Below are 13,303 nucleotides of genomic sequence, written 5' to 3'. Positions count from 1 at the left end.
GAGAGAGAGAGAGAGAGAGAGAGAGAGAGAGAGAGAGAGAGAGAGAGAGAGAGAGAACAGAGAATAAGAGATTTCAATATATCAGTATCGTATATCACGTGTATACCAATGTTTGTATTCTGTAACTCACAACGACAATTCGTTATCGTTATATTGTCATAGCGCAGCTTTTTTTTTTACCATATATAATAACATACATACGCAAATGACAATACAACGATACCGACAATGTCGTTAAGAGTTACAGTTACAAAATAACATACTCCGATTTCGTGTAACTTCTAACGACAGTACCGGTATCGTTATATTCTCGTTGGGCAGATATAGAAAACATACATAGAAAGAAAACCTGCGTAGCAATCTAACGAATTGTCATTAAAGCACTAAAGAACCAGAGTACGCAACCAGAAATACACGGTTTCGGATCGATCGAAATCTATTACGCCCTATTCTTATTGCCTCTGCTTTTCCATCGTACCTCGGGCTTTAGACTTTAACGTCGCGCTAAGATAATAGGAACACCTCGTAGAGTCTCGTGGAAGACTGGCGCCGGTTGTTCACCGCGCAAAGACATATTTAGCCATGCAAAGTAGCTCTTGTGGGAGGCCGCGGACGAGCACCGCGAACGACGTCGCGACGAAGGTCGACGCAGAAACTCTCGCGCGAGAAGAGGCGGCGGAACATTCGGTGCTGTTTTCCAGTACGAGACAAGTGATCAATTCATCTTTGTTTGACAGTGGCAAACAATAAGAGTGCAGTGATTCACTGTATTACACTGCGTCATCTGTCTCTTACCGGAAAACACCCATTAGTTTGCTTTCCATTTACACTAAAACTCAAATAGTTCTAATTTGCGACGTCATAACTCAGTTGAATGCACGTTCCTTTTCATTCCGACAAGATTCAACTAAGTTTTTTTTTCCCAAAATTTGCACAGGTAGACGACCATGTGCTTCAATGAATCTTGTTAACTCTCACATCAAAAAAGTGATAAAATATTATTATCCTGTGTTGTCACGCGATAATTTTGTCAGTCAAAGTAGTCTTAAGATACTGAACAGCTTTGCGATTGGCTTACGATATCTTACTGTGCTCAAAGCGGCGTCTACAATGAGAATTTAGAGTGTAAAACTTAAGCTTAAGCCTTGAGTCGCGTAAGAAATTGGCCAATCACAGTCGAATGTGAGAACAATCGACTACAATTGGTCGATTTCTTACGACCTTAGAATCAGTGTCGTTTATCAGTATGCGATAAGCTTACGGTGTAAGTGTAAAACTTCTTACACCTTATACTTCTTACACCGCGAGCTTACTCCGCATCTGTAGACGACGCACAAAGCTGAAGTTTCATGTTTAAAATCTGCTTGTAGACACGTCGCTTGAAACGATTTTAAATATAAAACTATACGAATACTGATCTCAGCCTCAGGTGTATCGCTTGTGCGAAAATGAGAAGCAACTATCACACACGCAACCGCGTCGTGTCGTTCGAGTTGAGGTTATGGCCGCTCCGTTCGGCTCCGCGGCCGCCTTTTCGAGAGGGAGCTAGCCGTAATAGCGCCACGGCAGTTACTATACTTTCACGGAGCGAGAGCGAAATTCCCAGCCGCGTTCTCCGACGGCGCCGCACCGCCTCGACGCCGACGATTATCGCGATGCCGATCGATTAGGATCGCGGGGAAAGAAGCCAGCCGATTAGGCCGAGCGAGGGGAAGATCGATCCTCGCACCTCGGCGAACAGGACACGCTCCTCCGTTATTACGCGTCAATGCGGAGACACGCGTATACGAGACGTGTTCTACGACGCAGTACGTTTGCCGCAAGAGATCGATAGCCGGTTCTCGGCTCGCTCGACTCGAGTTTCCCACGAGTGCACCGATAAGCGGACGCGCGAACGAACGAACGTGTGGCGATCTAGAAGCGTCGACGGCGGTTGCCAATGCCGGCGGCGATTCGGTCACGCAGGAAGTGACGAGTGCGTGGAAGAAGCGGCCCAACCGACCTGCGCGTTTATAGCATGCGGCTTGAGAAGGAGCGAGCGAGACGGAGGGCGCGGAAGCGTACGAGCAGGAGGGACTCACACGTTAAACGAAGACGGCGCCAGGCATGTGGAGAGAGAGAGAGAGAGAGAGAGAGAGAGAGAGAGAGAGAGAGAGAGAGAGAGGGAAAAAAAGGATCACAAATTGCGTCGCAGATCCCGCGACTTTGCACCTACCTATGGCTTACAGTCCTTTGTACAATTAATAATGGAGTAAATACACGATCTGTGCGTAGATCCGTGCACCGGCTCGAGTCCAGACGAGCGCGCGGAAGAGGAACGGCGAAGGAACGTTTTTGCGTGCGCCGCGCGATAAACGACGAGAGTTCGCGGACTATACTCCAAACTCCTCGGGAGAGATTTTCCCTTTTTTTTTCTCCTCTTCCTCTTCTTCCTTCCCCTCGGACAGCCGGAGGGAGCACGCGCGCGCGAGGTGGACGAACGAGAGGGAGAGAGAGAGAGAGAGAGAGAGCGTGGACTAAACGCGAACGAGAGAACAACTAAAACGCCGGGCCCTTTATTCCTCGATCACACTCGCGGTTACGATGCCACACATCCCTCGGCGACCACTCCCGCACAACGACTGAGCCGGCAACGCCGCCCGTGGTGGGGAACTCGGCTCGCCTCGTGCCGGGGCTCGGCCCCACTCGGCGGCGCTCGGCCGCGTCCGCCGTGCCTCGTGTCGGAGCCGAAGTATTGATCGGCTCGCGGCCCCGGCATGGCCGACGAGGTTGGGTGGGGCAGCGTGGAGCGGCGCACGGCCGTGTGTCCCGGGACCGATCCGACGTGTCGCGTCGCACCACGCGCTACCACGACGGGCGACGGCGACGACTACGACGAAGTCTTTTTCCTTGCCTTTTCTTTTCTTTTTTTTTTCTTTTTTTTTTTCCTCTTCTATCCCTATACGTTCTTTCGATCACCCCGATTCACTTCCTGCGTCTCGCTCGCTTTAAATCCGATTCATTTCTCTTTCCTTCCCTTCGTCGTCGAAATTATACCAGTCCTCAGCTTTACGCCTCGTCTTTTCTCTCGCTCCCACTCATTCTCTGAACCTGTTAAACGTATACCACACGTGTCCTCTGGTCTCGAACTATCTTATTAGTTCGCGTTTCCTCTGTCTATACCTTTCTGCTCTACTCTATGTCGGTTCGGAAACCCTGCGTAATTTCGTACGAAATTAACCTGGAAAAAAAGAGACCTCTTTTTTTCTTCTCTCTCTCTCTCTCTCTCTCTCTCTCTCTCTCTTTCTCTCTCGGAGCGTTTTTCCCGTTCCCGAGAAATTTCCGCGAAAAACTGTACTTAATCGTTACAGAGATATGCTGCAATTACCGTAGGAAATTGCTATTTTATCATTTTCTGAATTGAAATGTGTCAATATTTTTCCTTATTTTTCTACTCATACAATATGTATACATTTATATTATTCTTTATACATATGTATATAAAGAATAAGAATAGAAATATCGACTTGTCACACACATTCTAAAATTTCATAACTTTTTCCTGATTTCGACATAAAATTTCACACTTTTCTCTTCGATGATTTTAATATTTTGAAATTTTTTTGTAGTTTCTGATTTGGAAATAATTAAATATTTTGTTGAGAGAGCAATTTAACATAATAATGTAAATTATATTATATCATTATATATATCCATTTACAAAAATACTGTGTGGTTGTGCAGGATGTTCGGAACGAAGACGAGCGAAAACAATTTTTTACTTGAAAGGAGGAATGGTCTAAACTAAATGCGTTGAATAGACGAAAGAGAAATCTCCAGATTACCATAAAAGCCCTTTCGCCTTTTTCAGGATCGTTGAACCATACCTCTTTTTCGCGGTAAATCAAAGGGATCCCACGGAACGGCGGGATTCCTCGTCGCCGTCAACGACCGGGCTTCTCGAAGTTCATAAAAAAGGAAAGATTTGAATTATAGCGTTTTCATTACGTTTACTTTCGCAAAATTTCAAAGTTTCTGAATAGAGAACGACGCGACGACGTCTCAAATTTAATTCGCAATAGAAAGCCGAAGAATTTATGAATGACAATATTTAGTTTGTAGATATTGCGATCTATGACACGCGAAGAATGCGTGATCAGAAGAGTATTCTATAAATCCAAGGATCTGTAAGTCTAAGGAAGCCAAAGATACACAAATATACCGGTTCAAGGAATCCTCGATGCTCTCATTCATTCGTGTATCACATTTCGACGCGTAATATAAGTCCAATTTGCGCCTGGCTTATCCAACTGCGAAAATAATTACTGTTTATCAGTGAATAAAAACATTTTATATTTGTGTTGATTCTTATTAAAATTTTTGTGTTAAATTTTAACACGTCCGACTATCATTTTAATATAAATTTAATATAACGTTATTATATTATATTATTTTAATATTTTGAGTTAAATTAACATTTAATATTGTTTAGTATTAAAATGACAAAACTTATAAGTGAACAACATTAAAAAATGGTGTATTTTAAAACGTACACTCTAAAATAAAAAATATATGTTAATTAACATATTATAAACATTGAAAAAGTATGTTTCTGCAATTTATACTTTTAAATTATCATATTTTTGTGTTAATTTTTTTACAAAATATATACGTTAATTTTTAACACAGTCTTGCGTTCAATTAATACATAGTAAAAAATTAGGACACGTTAAATATATTAATTTAGTATAAATTTTTTAACTGTGTACTCTCGAAACTCTTTAGAATGGAATCTCGCTCGCTCTGAAAAGAGTGAAAATTGAGCAATTCTTGAAAAAGTGTGGCTAGATTTTCAATTTTTAGGAGTGAGACTTTACTCTTCAGAAAAAAATTTACTCTAAAAGTTTTAGAAAGAGTATCAATTGAAGGAAACTTCAGTTCCCCCTATACATTTAAGATTTAGCACGAGGATGAATCCGAGGATCGCCAATCGAGGAGGCTGTTGATTCACCGTTCTCTACGTCCACATGGAGGGTCAAATACGTCCGAATCTGCGCTCTGAATGAACGTAAAGCCTGTATCAGATTACTTAAAAATCGATCCGTAACAACAGGAACAAGCTAAAAAGAACAACATACAACTCCTTAGGACCCACTATAAAACTTCTGTTATTATTATTGAAAAAAAGTGGTTGCATTAATTGGAACTCTGATTGAAAATGGATAAATCAGAATTTTCTGGTTCAGATAACCAGAATTTTGACTGATAATCAGAATCTTCTGGTTTGTTCATTTTCAAACATTTTTCTTAGTGTAATTTCATTATATTTTTATAAAATTTTTCAAGTTCAGAATTATGAAAAATAAGATTGTGCAACAGAATGATTTCGAATTATTATTATGTAAAAATTAAAGAAAAAAATCTTCAGATCAACAGGATCTATATATTCGAGTTATCACCCAATGTAAGATTAAACTTTAACCTCAGTTCAATTTACTCTTATCTGTTTCTAACTCTGATGCCAATTTCTACCAAAGTAGATCAACTTTAATCTCTTTTTAACTTATTTTTCATCTTTTTGATTTTTGAAATTGGAAAAAGGTGAAGTGTTCATTGAATCGAGATAAAAATTAAACTAACTTACGAATTAAAGATTAGAATTCGACTGGTCAGAACGAACAAAAATTAAAATTAAATTTATGAAATTAATCGAATTCTAGTCTCCATTTCGCGATTATCAATCTCCAATGCGTGAACTGACACGGGTTCAACATCAACAGTTTCAATCGAACAATAATCCCTGGATACCTATACGATATCGCGCGATTAACACGAAGTGACATTACGTTTTCTCATGAAAATTTAAATGGAACGTGTATCTCGTTTACTCGACCCAATGCTAGATAAATGGTAACGGTCGCGTAAATAAATCGTGGGCGTATATGAGGAATAACACTCGCGTTACTCCTCGCTCAATATCCAAACATCAGTATGCATTAGCGACAAATTCGATCTTGCATCCCGTAAAATTTCGCGCACACGCCGACAAATTGCATCCGTAATTCCATCTGTGGGATAAATTAGATCTTTCTTTAAAACGTGGAGCCGTTTCCACCAATGTTTATATTTGGAAATTAGCAATTCGCATTTGACGAGTACTTCAATATAAATTACGTGTATATGTTACGTCTTTTAATCGTATGGAGGTAAATCTCTTCACCTTTAACCGGTACAGTAAAATTTCCCATCCCGTTTCGCATCTTAGACTATTAAAGGTCACAGTATATTCTTTTATTGTTCTGGAGCGTGTAAAAATCTAGAAAAAAAAATTCTTTAATGGTCTAAGATGCGAAACAGGATGGAAAATTGTTAATATATATAACAAAAACTGTGTGTACATATAGATATAAAAATTATTTTCCACAATTAAAGTATAAACGATAATGCAGTCCAAACCGGTCGATTTTATTCCAAGAATGAGAAAAAGTTGAAGATTACAGCTTTTATCAACTTTTGGCGTCAACTCGTAACGTGTGCTTTATGTAAAAGTGTACTTTGTACGTATAAACCAATTTTGAATAATTAAAGATTACATAAATAAATAATATTGAGTTCTTAAAGTTAGACTTAGATAACTAAAATATAAAAGATTTAGTTAGAAATTTTATACAAATGCGTGCAACATTGAGGTAGTAGAATGTAGTGAAATGTTAATGATACGTAAATCGTGTATATGTAAAGATCCTATTGAATCGTTAAAACAGACAACTGTAGGATCCCTTAAAAGTCCCAGTGTGCCTGTGAAGGGTTAATATATATTTCACGTCCCACACACAACCTCTCGTATTTTCTGCGCGCATATCTATATACATTCTCTATTCTGCGTAGAACATTAATCACATTTTCGTAATTTTCGTTTATTAAATAGATATCTTTACTTTCACTTTCTCATATCTAATTTCAGAGCGCAGCCTCTATCTCGTGATATTTTCACTTTAATTAACAGTTGGTTCTGTGATTATTATAATAATGTATATAACGTTATTATTTATAATTCACGTACTTCAGTTAATATCTATGTTATTAACGTGCGTTTTGTAATTTCATTTATGTGGGAGTAATTATATTTCAGAATATACTGTTTCTCCCGAGAAATTCTACTTTGTGATTCTTGTCTCCATATTTGTTGAAACAAGTGTGTTCGATGCGTCGGCGTATATTTACGTCCCCCCCCCCCCCCCCTCAAAGGTTATTCATCAATTTTTTCTCGAAAACCAGCAGTGAGTGTCGAATAAAACAACAGTTTTTGTTTATTTAAACGCAAATAGTATAGCGTATGTTCGCATCTAAAAATTTGTATCAACCTTCTTTTTTGAAACGTAAATAATTTACGTTTCAAAATGTAAAAAAATTATTAATTAAAACTTTATAGTACCCGTAGCTTCGTGTAATTATATTTTTGTAACGATATCCGAATGTATCTGCAAATGTATGTGTTAGCTCTGTTTAAAGTTTCCATATTTACAAGCTCGTGAATTTTGTTTATTCAGACAAAAGCTGGCTTCCATTGAATTCTTTTTAATATAATTCGATTAATATTAATATTTAATCTCGCTATAACATTAATACAAATCTCTTTATTGTAACAGCATCTCTTTCATTATAAAATGTTAATAAACAATAAAAACTCAACAAAATATAAATTTTATAAAATATACATACACACTTTCAGAACAAATTACGATTCTAATTTCACAGTCAATTAGAAACGTACCTATCTGCGAGTTAATATGTATATTTATTTTAAAATTCATATATTTTATCGTTAATGTTTATTTTTCATTATTAACACAGATTATAATTAAAAAATGTTGCTTTTGTCAATTTATATATTTTGTGTTGATTTTTGTCATTATTAACAGATTAAAATGAAAAGATATTACATTTCTAACAATTACATTTGTACCTGAAAAAAAGTAAAAAGAGATTGCCAGCGCTAATGGAAAAACTGACGCATCGCGAGTGTAATTTTTAATTACACGAGAACTCATGACATGTCGGAAAACTCGTGTCGTGCTCCATTGCGATATGTCAAGGGCTATTATCGAGGGTACGGAAACAACGTTGGAATACGTATGCTGAAAAACCGCAGACTGTATGGGGCGCGCACCGTTGGAGTTGCCAGCATGCGAGAGAAGTGCGAACGAGAGCACTTTTGTCCGGCCTCCTCCCTCGCGTCTCCTTACCGTCTCCGTCCGGTCCGCGTGCACGCCAGGCCCGTGCGCGGGCACCGCATCGAATGAATAACTGAAACAATGCAGGAGCGAAAGCGAGGCGCAGTACCGTGGCGCTCTCGTAACATCGATCGTAAAATTACAATTGGGTTAAAGCCGGCGTCGCTTGTCTTAGTGGTAGGGAAGCGAAGGACCGGATCCGATCAACCGATCAACGTCGATGGTCAACCTTGGAACGCTCTATCTTGGTCTCAAGGGTTCTTTACGATCTTCGTTTACCAATTGTTTTCAGAGAGATAAGATATACCTTGGCCAATAAAACGATAAAAACACAATCCGCATCCAAATATAATTTTTCCTTTAAAATCTTCCTATAAAAAGCGACATGATAGCGCAAAGGAAAGCGATTAGTATTTATGATTATGATTGTATGATAAAATAATTATGATTGAGAGCTCCAGCATACATTTTATTGTTATAATGATGTAATTAATTATTTATAAAAATAAAAAGTAATACTAAGGCTCTATAAGAATAAAACAAAATAGAACAATTGAAAGGGCTAAGAGCCAGTTATGCGATAAAGAAAGTTTAATTTAAAGACAAAAATAAAAATAATTACAATGTTACAGTAAATATATTATTATAAAATAATTTAAAATCTACAAAATATTGCTTCATAGTGGTATTCTCGTTTTCTTCCCCCCCTTATCATAATGTTGCAAGTTAATAAATTAAAATAGTAAAATTAATCATTAAAAAATTCATAGTAATGCAGTAATAATCTTATTAAATAAAATGTTGAGAATCAATAAATAAAATATGCAAAAAAGTTCATCGTGGTAATACACAGTTGTCTTCCTAAAAATTCGTTGGAGCAAGATTGCAAAAGAAGTAAAGAGCAAGTGATTTCGACGATGTTAGATAACGTAAGTTTATTTAATTATTTATAGTTATACATATAAATACATAGTTATATTTATAATTTTATATATAAAGAACAGGGCTGTCTCTAATTCTTGATCCTAAAATTCCATAACTTTTCCCTCTAATTTCCAAACAAAATATCATGATTTTCCCTGATGCTTTCAATATTTTGAAATTTTTGATAGTTTCATCTTGGTTTGGAAACAGTCAAATATTTTGTTGCAAGAGAAATTTAATATAGCAATATAAATAACTTAATGTTGCTGACACTGTTTATGTTAATAGTATTCCAAAATTGTAGATGTAATGCACGCATCTTTCTTAAAGCCAAGAATTTTATTTTCCAGAAAATTTTCAGAGTTTTCCCTGATTTCCCTGACTGTTTTCAATTTCTCTAATTTTCAGTTTTGTGGCAACCCTGAAAATATATAATTATACTGAAAATTACTGTAATTTATATATTTTTGATAATTAGAATCATATCAAAATGTACAAAAATATTACTACTAACATTACAGCAGTAACTATAAAAATTGAGCTTCCAACCATAACTATTTTCATATATCAATTTTATCATAGTATATAGGCATTATGAATAATTAGTCAATTATCCATATAATTCTACTAATTATGCTTATCTCGTAAAGGAAATTCCAATTCACATTTGAGTTACTTTGATAGCAATAAGTTTTGGTAATTCTACAACTATGCGTGTGAAACAATTTCAACTAGAATCAAACAGTTTACATCAGATCCCGAATGTTTCATTGTCACTCAAATAAAATAGTTTAGGGTCTGAATATATAATTTTTCATTGTAAGAAATTAAGTGACTGTTTTAAAAAACCTACATCATTGTAACACGATTGATTGGAATAATGATGGACCGTCTCGCATCCGGTTGTACTATGACAAAGTCATTGAAGCAAGAAGGCTAATGAAGAATATGATGAAGGGAGGGAGCAAGACAAAGCATAAGGCGAGAGAGGAAAGCTGGGAAACAAGGGAAAATACACGGGGTGAAGGATGACTGGAACGAGATGCAGCTATGCGAGGTCGCGAGGAAAGCAGCAGAAGACGGAAGGTGGAAAAGGGGAATGGTGAGGTACATCGGGGGATGGGTGACGGTCGGAGGTTGCCGAGGCTGAAATGAAATATTGATCTGTGGAGGCGCGCGCAACCCCTGCAGCCGACCCGCCCTTGTCTACCATTTTCCGCCAATCTCTCGCTGTTGTGAACGCCGCCGAAATTCCTGCCGATTTTACCAGATCTTTCGCGAACACGTTCATCGTCCGTTATTAAACCCCCCCCCCCCCCATTTCTCACCACCTTTATAACATTAATTAAAAGTAAAGCGAATCGGAATGATAACTAAAATATTTGATATTTGTGATTATATGATTGCATAAAATAATTAGGAGCTTTATTTTTATTTGTTACTGTTATAATATTAGTGATAATATTTATATTTACAGTCCTCCAGATAAAAAATAATAAAATATACATATAGTTGTAATTAAAAATGACTATAATTTATAACCATGTGTATAGAATTAAATATCAAAGAAGAAGAATATAAATATAATTATTATTACTAAAACATTGTAGAGATAATAATTATAAGAGTGTAGCTTTTAACCATAACTATTTTATCAAGCAATTATAGTCGCAATACGAAGTACTTTTCTCTAGAATGCTCACGAAGAAAACTTACGTTAAACGTAAATAAAATTAACTTGTAAACGCAATATTAATATTTAACACAGTATATGGGAATCACAATCTTATCCGAAAATACAATATGCACGCCATAAATAACTATTAATCAATTTATCGATATGTGCACAATATCAGTTACTTTTATAACTTTAAGATACTTGAATTCTTCTGATTTCTTATCCCTTGCTCCAATATTTCATCGAGCTTATTCTTAAATACACAGTTTAGGAAATTTCTCCCCAAAAATGGATATACTTTTACAAAATCACACGACGTAAGAAGCAGATGCGTTGAATTTTCTGCACGCGCGACTTTAATGTGCAAGTAAATAAAAATTTATCGTTAAAGGTCAAATAAAAGCACACCTGATGGTAGGCGAAATAGAAATCTATCAGAGACAGCAAGGCATGATATCAGTTTTCGCGAAAAAAAAAAGGGGGGGGGGAGAAGAAAACAAAGCGGCTGTGAATTCCTATCCAAGCGCGCGATTTCGCACGGCGGCAATTAATGACTTCTAGCCGAACGATTGTCATCCTGCTGAACATATCTCGATCCAATATCTGTCGATACGACGTGAAAATGCACGCGCGAGCATACGGCTGGAAATGAAAATCCCTCGTCTCTCGATGTGCCCAATAACGATGTGTAACGTACTGGGTGGACTCTAAGTAACATAGTTAACCTTCAATACATACTGATGATGATTTTCCGGTCTTTTACACACGATAGGTCGTTCGTGTCCTACACTGTTAAATTAAGCGATGATATCAAATATACCCAAATTATACCCAAATCGAATTATTTTTTTTACCATTTTTATCATAGATCGCCATTGTTCCTACTCAATATGTCGTTAGTTAGTTTAGCTAAAACACTGAAGTGTTCAACCTCAAGGAAATGTATTAGACAATAATTCCAAATTAAACCAGTATAAATAAATTGAATTAAATTAAGAAAGAGAAATCCTATTTTTAAGAAAATATATTAAATTTAATATAATTATGCTTGTATTAAAGATTAAGAGCCATAAATTTACACGGATGTCAAAGTGTATCGATTTTATAATTGAAAGACTCTTGAATTTGTCTCAAATTCTTCAGACACGCGAATTCCTTCACAAATTCGTGGTATTAAACCGAATTCACTAATCCTTGGATTCATAGACCTTCCGCAGAAGTTGAGCGCTTATTTGAAACTTGGATCTCGCAAAATCCCGGATTAGGTAAGTTTCGATATTCCTTATGTTCAATGCGACGTAATTTCACAGTATACTCAGGGTATACCAGAAACGCTCGCTGAAGCGAGTTGAACTCGTTTATATCGGCCGTTTCCGCGAGAGACATGCAGACGTATCAATATCGGACGGTAAATCTCTCTGCGGATGAATATACCCACGTGGGAAAAAAAACTAGCTTGCCTACCTGGAAAAGCTCTACTACGCTGTGTGAAAAGAGCGTACGCGAGCGCGTAGCGCGTTTGTGTAGAAACATGCGAGAGAAACTTGCGATGGTATGCGGCATGTTGGCTAACGAAAATCGATAAAGGGTGGTTTTACGAACCAATTTCTGCGACGATACAGTGTCTCCTTCAACGATGTCGGCGGAGGACTGGCAGACTTACCTGCAACAAAAAGAAATAACAATACGTTTAAGCATAAATCAAAAACTTGCGGCGCGATATTCGCGCAAAATTTTCATCTCCATCCATCATTCCTAATCTTTCTATTGTAGCGCCGTTCCCCCCCCCCCCCCCCCGAGATTGTCAGCAGTTAAATGTAAATTTTATATTGGAAAACCGTGTAACTTTGTGCCCCAGCTATTCACCATCCGCACTTACTAATAACTTACCGGGAACAATTTCTGATTAAAAATAAACGAATCAGAAGAGTACAATCATAGCAATCAGAATTCTGATTACCTCAACCTAGAATTATAATAGACTCAATCAGAAAATTCTAATTTGTCCATTTTCTACCAGAATTTTAATTGATGCAATCAGACTCTTTTTCTTCCAGTATTTCAATTATTAAAAAAACGTCGATATCGCACGCTAAGATTTGATACAAAAAGATTCCTTTTGAAAGCAATGGTCCTTGGTGCGGAAAAATCAGAACGTGTCTTTAGATTTACGCGAATCGGTAATTTAACAATTACGCCTGGGTATCTGGCATTTAATGGAAATTCTCAACGCCGATCGGTGTGGGCGAGCCTTTAACGCTCCGCTCGGAGACTAGCGCGTTACACACTAGGTTAGTAACAAATAGATCAATATTGGCTCGCGGTTTGCGCGTGTGACGCATCGAACCGCGTATGAACTCATTTCCACCGGGCCATCACCGATCGCGAAATATTTTCGCAACTTTGTTTCGTTTTGCCTCGTAAAAAAAAAAACGAACGTTTACGTTTCAAGTAGTACCTTTGAATCCACAAATTCTTTGTATTTCTA

At 37.3% G+C, this 13,303-nt stretch overlaps 1 protein-coding gene across 3 annotated transcripts in view; it reads right to left on the bottom strand.

Annotated features, from left to right (window-relative positions):
* The window catches only part of 14-3-3zeta (tyrosine 3-monooxygenase/tryptophan 5-monooxygenase activation protein zeta), a 78,191-nt gene that overhangs the window by 34,605 nt on the left and 30,283 nt on the right, over positions 1–13,303 (bottom strand). Inside the window, exon 1 of one of the 3 annotated variants that reach the window (XM_018549773.1) lies at positions 2,216–3,414. The exons of the other annotated variants lie outside the window; for them this stretch is intronic. The gene's annotated coding sequence lies outside the window, so the exon portion shown is untranslated. Of the gene's footprint in view, positions 1–2,215; positions 3,415–13,303 lie in introns of those variants that run through there. 3 annotated transcript variants of the gene reach the window in all.

Source organism: Cyphomyrmex costatus, unplaced genomic scaffold, assembly GCF_001594065.2.
Source record: "Cyphomyrmex costatus isolate MS0001 unplaced genomic scaffold, Ccosl1.0 scaffold882, whole genome shotgun sequence".
NCBI classification, from domain to species: domain Eukaryota; kingdom Metazoa; phylum Arthropoda; class Insecta; order Hymenoptera; family Formicidae; genus Cyphomyrmex; species Cyphomyrmex costatus.
Note: the sequence above shows the minus strand (reverse complement) of the source record. Positions and strands in the feature narration are given on the sequence as shown.